This window comes from Convolutriloba macropyga, chromosome 12 (genome assembly GCF_964194025.1).
Source record: "Convolutriloba macropyga chromosome 12, txConMacr16.3, whole genome shotgun sequence".
NCBI classification, from domain to species: domain Eukaryota; kingdom Metazoa; phylum Xenacoelomorpha; order Acoela; family Convolutidae; genus Convolutriloba; species Convolutriloba macropyga.
This window is the reverse complement of record NC_134479.1, coordinates 26,008,540-26,016,066: the sequence shown is the minus strand read 5'-3', so window position 1 is coordinate 26,016,066 and position 7,527 is coordinate 26,008,540.

Here is a 7,527-nt window from a genome sequence, read left to right as displayed (position 1 = left end):
TATCTACGATAGTGTTTCTGTTATTAATCATTTTATTACTCATATCATTACTAATAACTTTATCTCTAGCTTTGCATCTCTGTAATACTAAATGATTTCTTGTATAATTAATATAAAATCTTGTATCTACTAGATACACCATTTATAAACAACAAGCTCCACAATAACTCTCACTTTCTCGCTGTATTCTGTCATCAAAACATTTATTAAGATACATTTGTAAGTATAATGATTGTGCTTCTATACCATATTTATCAAAGTAGTGTTTTGCTCCTAATCTTTCTCCCGATATAACTAAATCCCAATGTGAGCCCTCATTTGGGTGTAAGTTTACACTTATGTTATGGTTTTTATATTTAATTGTTTTTGGCTCTTCATCTCTATTTAGAACCCCTTTTGGAATTAGACTGATCTGTTCTCCTCTAATTTTTAGATCAATATTACTCATAGTTTTATTCTCAATATTTATTTAACAAAAAATTCTTCAAAACCTATAAAATTCATTTTTTATGTGTAAAAATGTCCTGGGTTAATATTTTAATAATTGTTCTAGTTATTGCGAGTGTTTTGTATATATGTTTATCTCCTTGTAGATATAAGAAATTAACTTCGGTTGATTTAAGAAAAAAAGAAAAAAAAACATTTAAGTTTGAAGAACCAAACATTCACACTGTTGTTTATGGGGTTTGTGGTTCAGGAAATCTTTATTTTGTAAAAGAGTATATAGATTCCTTTACAACTGAAGATAAAGATAGAGATAAAATTGAAGATAGAGCTATAAACTAAAGATAAAACTATAAATGGAAATTAAACTCTAACTGGATGTAAAACTATAACGAAAGATAAAACTATAACTAAAGTTAAAAGTAAACTACAACTTAAGATAAAGATAAAACTACAACTACAACTACAACTAGAACTAGAACTTCAACTACAATTGAAGATAAAACTAAAACTTTAACCGAAAATGATATAATTGTATTTTGTAAAGATAGAAGATATTGGAGAGGTGATAGTATTGGTGATATTAATGATTCAAATGAAGATGACATATCTGTATTCAAAGATAAAACTTTAGTTTTAGAAGATATGGGTGATAAATTAATTAAAAAGATTAGACAAATCTCCACAACAGGTAGACATTAAAATATAAAGATAGTTGTTACGAGTCATAGACCTGCTCAGATAGACAATTTGGCTAGGGGTAATACAGAAACTATCGATATTACTTGTTATAGCGATTCGGCATTCTTTAGTAACATGAATGTTACATTTCAATATAGACATAATTTTCACCATTTTTGTAAAGGATATAAATCTGGTTTTATAGTTTTTTAAAGTGTCACCCAAAAAAGGATAAAGTTTTTTGTAGTAGATATCCAGTGTCAAGTGATTTATGATTCAGAAGGGGTAATTTTGATTTATAAGCTTATAGCTGGAAAGACAACTTTAATGAGGCAGAAAGAGATAAATTGATAAAAAATATTTGAGACTTAGAATGAACAGTGATACTGATAAAAATATTATTGATAATGATGACTATTATTTTTATTTAAAGTTCAGTTGTTTCAAGCCTGAGTTTGAGTTTATCGAAAAAAAATTCATGAATTAGGTGAAAACACGAGTTTTCGTATGACTTTTTATGAAGTTTTTTTGATATGTTTCAGAAAGAGTCAGGTAGTAAAAACGATAGCGATGATAAAAATGTATATACGGCAGCTATGTTGGTTACTACACTTCGTTGTGTGGTAACCCTAATGCTTTCTCTTGGTAGAAGTGCAGAAGAAGAAGAAGAGAACTCGCCCAGTATAGCTCAAGGGCAAACAACACTAGAGACTCGAGATGTAGAGCGAGTGAAAGCTCTAGTAAAACATGAAACAGTTAAAGCATTAAAAATGGTTGCTAAAGATAACGATATGACTAATGCTATTGCTATGACAAGTGCCAAAGCTATAACTAGCGATAAAGCTATGATTAATACTATGACTACTTCCAAAGCTACGACTAGTGCCAAAGCTATGACTGGTGCTAGAGATACGACTAGGCCACCCAGTTACAGCCAAAAGTAATTTGTTTGAAAAATGTATAGATAACAGAAATGGTTTATTAAGGAAATATGGTCAGGAGTAATTATGTGAGACATTGGATCAAGATAAAGAATTTTGTAATGATGTAAGCGAAAATATAAAATCAAGATATGTTCGAAAATACTCTGATAAAAATGAAAACAGAATAGTTCGAGTGTCCCCTGGTTAAGGTTCAATAGATAGAAGAGACAATATATTGAACACGTATGGTTATATAGGACTAGAATTTTTAATAGACAAAAGTCAACTTGTAAAAAAAAGTAGTTCAGAATTTAGCACACTATTAATAATTTATAAGGGTAGAGAATGTGATAAAGAGCTCAGGAACTTTTTTTCACTAAAAGTCAATACGACGGCTCCTACAACAATTTGATAACATATAGTGATGGATGTAATTATAAGCGTCTTAGCGGTGTTTGTGTTGTGAATAATTGTTATAATACAATGACTCGTGCTATAACAAAGACTAGGGGTGAAGTAATGATTAGTGCCATAGCAAAGACTAGGGGAGAACTAATGACTAGTGCCAGAGCAAAGACTAGAGACGATGAAGAGTCCCATACAAGAAAATGAAAAGACTTCAAGCAATTTAACTCGTAGACAGTGTAATAAATGTAAGGTTTATAAATCACAAACAAGTTTTGATGTAAATAAGTGTACATCTAAAGAATGTAATGCAAATCAAGTTAATTGTCCATATTGTTCTCCTAGTGTAAGATTTAGTTGATTAAGAGCTCATATAAAAAAGAACATCCTAACGTTGATTTACCTAGAGGGTTCAGTAATAGTTTTATTTCTGGTAATGATCGAACGAGCTCTGCTCGTTGTAGTTCTCTGATCGGTGAAACAGTTTCAAGGATTTGCCGCTCTGTGGCTGAACCAAGCAGTTCTGCTCATGATGGGTCTTTGGTCGAAGACCAAGGGCAAAGCCTCCTCACAGACAATAAGAAATGCTCATTTGAATACTAAACTTTAATTTCTAAACTTAATTCTAATGGTAGAGATATAGAAAAATTGAGTTTTTCTGATATAGAAAAATATATAGTTTTAGGAATTTGTCAGCATGAATAAGCATTAAAGAAAGCACGACAAAAGCATCTTCCTGTACCTAAAAAGATTATTTATGCTGAAATATCATTACCCAAGTAGTGTGAAAAAAGGGCCCTGTGTGTCAGAACTAGATCGTTAATAAAAACATCATTTATAGTTGAAGTTACGACCAGGATTAAAAACAAGTTGGGGTCTTTGGTCTTGGCTTTGAGCGGAACCGAGTTAAAACCATAAACCAACTTAAGCCATAAATCATGTTAAAGTCTTCGTAGCAAAGCATCTAAGACATAAATCAAAAATACTTTTATAACCCTGAAAATAGGTCAAGTACGAGTAGTGAATGAATATAAAATTTAGTAATTCTGAATAGAATTTGGTAATTCTATTGAGTAGCGAATGAAAAAAAAATTGATTGCGGGGTTGATCCGAGGGCTTAATTTGCGCAAAATGAAAATTTTGATAGAACCCTAATTGTGCGCACAGGGCATTTTTTCACACTACTACCTAGTAGTGGATATATCTAAAGCTCTATTGCTGGATAAAACAGGGGTATAAATCGGGCATGAATACGCGTTAGCGTTGAGTGGTTAGTTGGTACCCCTGTTTTATCAACTACTCTTGAGTGCTGCTTTGACTTCTTTCTTTTCGGATTTTGATTTCTAGGTGTCAGGTTTCTTGAGACATAAGGCCCAAAATCTCGCGCATTCCCCTAAAGTTAACAGTAAACTCTTTTATATTTTCCACGCTCCGTCCAAATAGCTGGTTACTGACGTCTGGTGTTCAAGGTGCAATTTTTTGAGAAAAACGCACATTTTTTGTTTTTTTTTATAAAAAAACTTTTTAAAATAGACTTCGACAGAGCACAGTTAGGGAAGCATTAGAAACAATTCAGTAGTCTAATAATTCAGCTATGTTCAAAAAGCTATGATTTTCCACTGATTTTTAACTTTTGCTCAAAATCGAACGACTTTAGCGCTAAGTTGTATATATGAAAAAAAAAACTGCGAGCAAAACTGAGAGGGTCAAGATCTAAATAACAATTAGCACCACCGTCACCAGTACGACGTCACCATTGACGCCATAAACAACGCACCAACGCAGGAAGGAACACCAACACTAGGAACCACCACAAGCGCCGCCGCCACCGCCACCGCCGCCACCACCACCACCACCACCACCAACACCACCACCACCACCACCATCACCACCATCACCACCAGCACCACCACCACTAATAATACCAGAACCATGACCATCACCAATCAAACGACTGATGGTGGTGTCGGTAGCAGTGGTTGGCTTGGTTATGATAATCGCTGTGGAATGGTGGTGCTTGTAGTGAATGGTCGTGATGATGGTGGTTTTGGTGTCGATTGTGGTGGTGATTGATAAAGTGTTACCAACACCTCTACAACCACCAATGCTGCATCTCGTGTCACCATTACGACAATCACAACAAACACAATCAGAAACACTATCACCATCTACGTCATCGCGACAAACAACAACAAAAAACCAACACCAAAGAACTACCACCACCACCCCCAAAAGTGCCATCGCATCTACCACTTTCTTCACTACGACCACCACTACTAACAAAACCATCATAATAACCACCACAAGCCCCACCAACCCCAAACTAACCAAATTGGCAATTACAAACGCCTTCACTGCCGCCAACAAAAACATGTACCACTTACAACAATCTACACTGAAACAACTACAACAATTACCACCACGGCACCGTCACCAAGGCCAGAAACATAACCAGCGCCAATCAAACCACTTCTGTGGTGTCGATGGCAATGAATGGTGCTGGTTATGGTTATGGTTGTGGTATTGGTGGTGGTGGTAGTGGTGGTGATTATGGCTGAGGTGATGGTGGTGGTAATGGTGTTGTTGGAGATGTTGCGGATGTTGGTGGTATCGGTGGTGGTAATACTGGTGGTGATTGTCGTGCAGATCGTGGTGGTGGTAGTTTGGTGACGCAGGTGGTGGTTTTGGTTGTGATAGTGATGACGATGGCTGAGGTGATGGTGATGTTGATGATGTTGGTGGTGATGGTGGTGGTGGTGGTGTTGTTGGTAATGGTGTTGTTGCAGATGTTGGGGCTGTTGGTGGTACCGGTGGTGGTAGTACTGGTGGTGATTGTCGTGAAGATGGTGGTGGTGGTAGTTTGATGACGCAGGTGGTGGTTTTGGTTGTGATGCTGATGATGATGGTTGAGGTGATGGTGGTGGTGGTGGTGGTGGTCTTGGTGATTTTGGTGGTGATGGTGTTGGTGATGTTGATGATGTTGGTGGTGATGGTGGGGGTGGTGATGCTGGTGATGTTGGTGAAGGTGGTGGTAATTGTGGTGGTGTTGGTGGTGGTGGTGGTGGTGGTGGTGGTGGTGGTGATGATGGTAGTGGTGGTGGTGGTGGTTGTGTAGATGCTGGTGGTGGTGAAGTTGGTTTTGTGAGAAGGTAGTGGTGGTGTTGGCGAAGGTTGTGGTGGAGAATAGGGTGGTTGTGGTGGTTGAATTGGTGGTGCTGATGTTGGTGATGTTGATGGTGATGGTGGCGGTGATTGTGATGTGGTGTTGGAACAGTTGGAATTTTGTTAGCTGTGGAGGTTTTGCTGATAATGGCTTGATAATGTTGGTGGTGTTGGGTGTAGTGTTGCTGGTGGTACTGCTGATAGAGTTTTTGAAGACGGTGATGGTGTTATGGGCCTTGGTGATGGCGGTGAATTTGGTGGTTGTGTTGGCAGCGCTGCAGAGGTGGTGGCATTGGTGTTGGTAATGTTGGAGGAGTTGTTGTTATTTTATGGTGGTACCGGTTTTGATGTTTATTGTACTGGTGATGTTTATTATCAATGCAGTCCCCACCTAATCACAAATTTCACCATCGAAAACGTCATCTCCAACTCCATTGACCGCTCCATATTTTTAACACCATCACCGAACCGCGACCACCAAAACAAACAAAATCCCTCCCCCAATACCACAAGCATCACCAACACCACCAACAACGCTATCAACACAACCACCACAACCACAACCAGCACATCCTCTTCCTGCTCCTCCAACTCCAACACAAACACCACCAATGGAAAAAGAATAACCACTACCTCCACTAAACACGGCCACCAACAGCACCAATATCACCAGCATCGGTAACCAGACACCACCAACAATCCCAACACCCATTTCCCACATCTTCCTCCGGCAACTTCAGCTCCACCACCACCACCACCGTCACCTCAACACTAACCCCAACAACACCACTTCAACATAATCACAATTCCACACAACAACACCACAACCACCAGAACCACCAACACCATCAACAATAACGCCAACACCTCCACACTATCACCAACACCACCACCACAACAATAATCAAAGCAAACCTGCAATCACCACAACTACCCCCAACACAACCAATATCATCACCAACCTCACAGTCATCAGACCACAACCACCCTTATCTCCACATCCACTACAACGCCATTGCCACCATTAGCGGAAGCACCCCGCCATCTCCAACACCACCACCCCCACCCTCAATCACGAACGCGCCATCACCACCACCGTCAACATCACCACAGGCACAACCACCACCCACCGGCACCACCACCACCAGCAAAAACACCACCATCTCACACTACCGCTGCCAGTGACAGCACCACTATTCCCACCACCTCCAACGCTGTCGTCGATGCCACCACCGCCGACTTCACCACCAATAGCAGTAAATTCAATTTGATTGGATACTGCTATCGCTTATGCTACTCATCATTCTTTTTAACATTTTAACCCCCTTCTCTTTAGCCGCCTTCCCTAGAAGATGGTGTCTCCTAGTATAAGCTAACGATTTCAAAAACCAATTTTTCCCCTGTGGTGTGGCAACAAATACTGCCAGCTTATTCGATTATGTTTTTGCATTTTTTTCCTATTATTGGACGTTTTAAAATTTTTAGATGGAATTTCCTCCAATATTGATAGTTTCCGTTCTCCAACAATCATGCACAAGAAAACAGAGGAGAGAAATTTCATTTCGAGGAAGAGAGAAGCAAGTTTATGTGGTCCTAGAGCTACTTGTAATTGCTCAACGACAGAAAGACAAGACGTAATAAGCGTTGATGATTGTCAGGCAGCTAAAAATGGAGTGTTTCTAATATCAAACATTATTTTTGAAAGAATCGCCATCGGGGCTATGTACCATCACCACATAGAGAACTTAACAACAATCGGTCTCATTTTCTCTGAGAATCAAATTAAGGAAATTGTTGACTTCAATCGTTCGGTGATAAGGTGGAACTCGATATCTACACTAGAATTTGAAAACAATCCCAATTTAATTTTGGGCGTGACAGATGTTTTCTCGAGAATTGGAGACGTTGATTG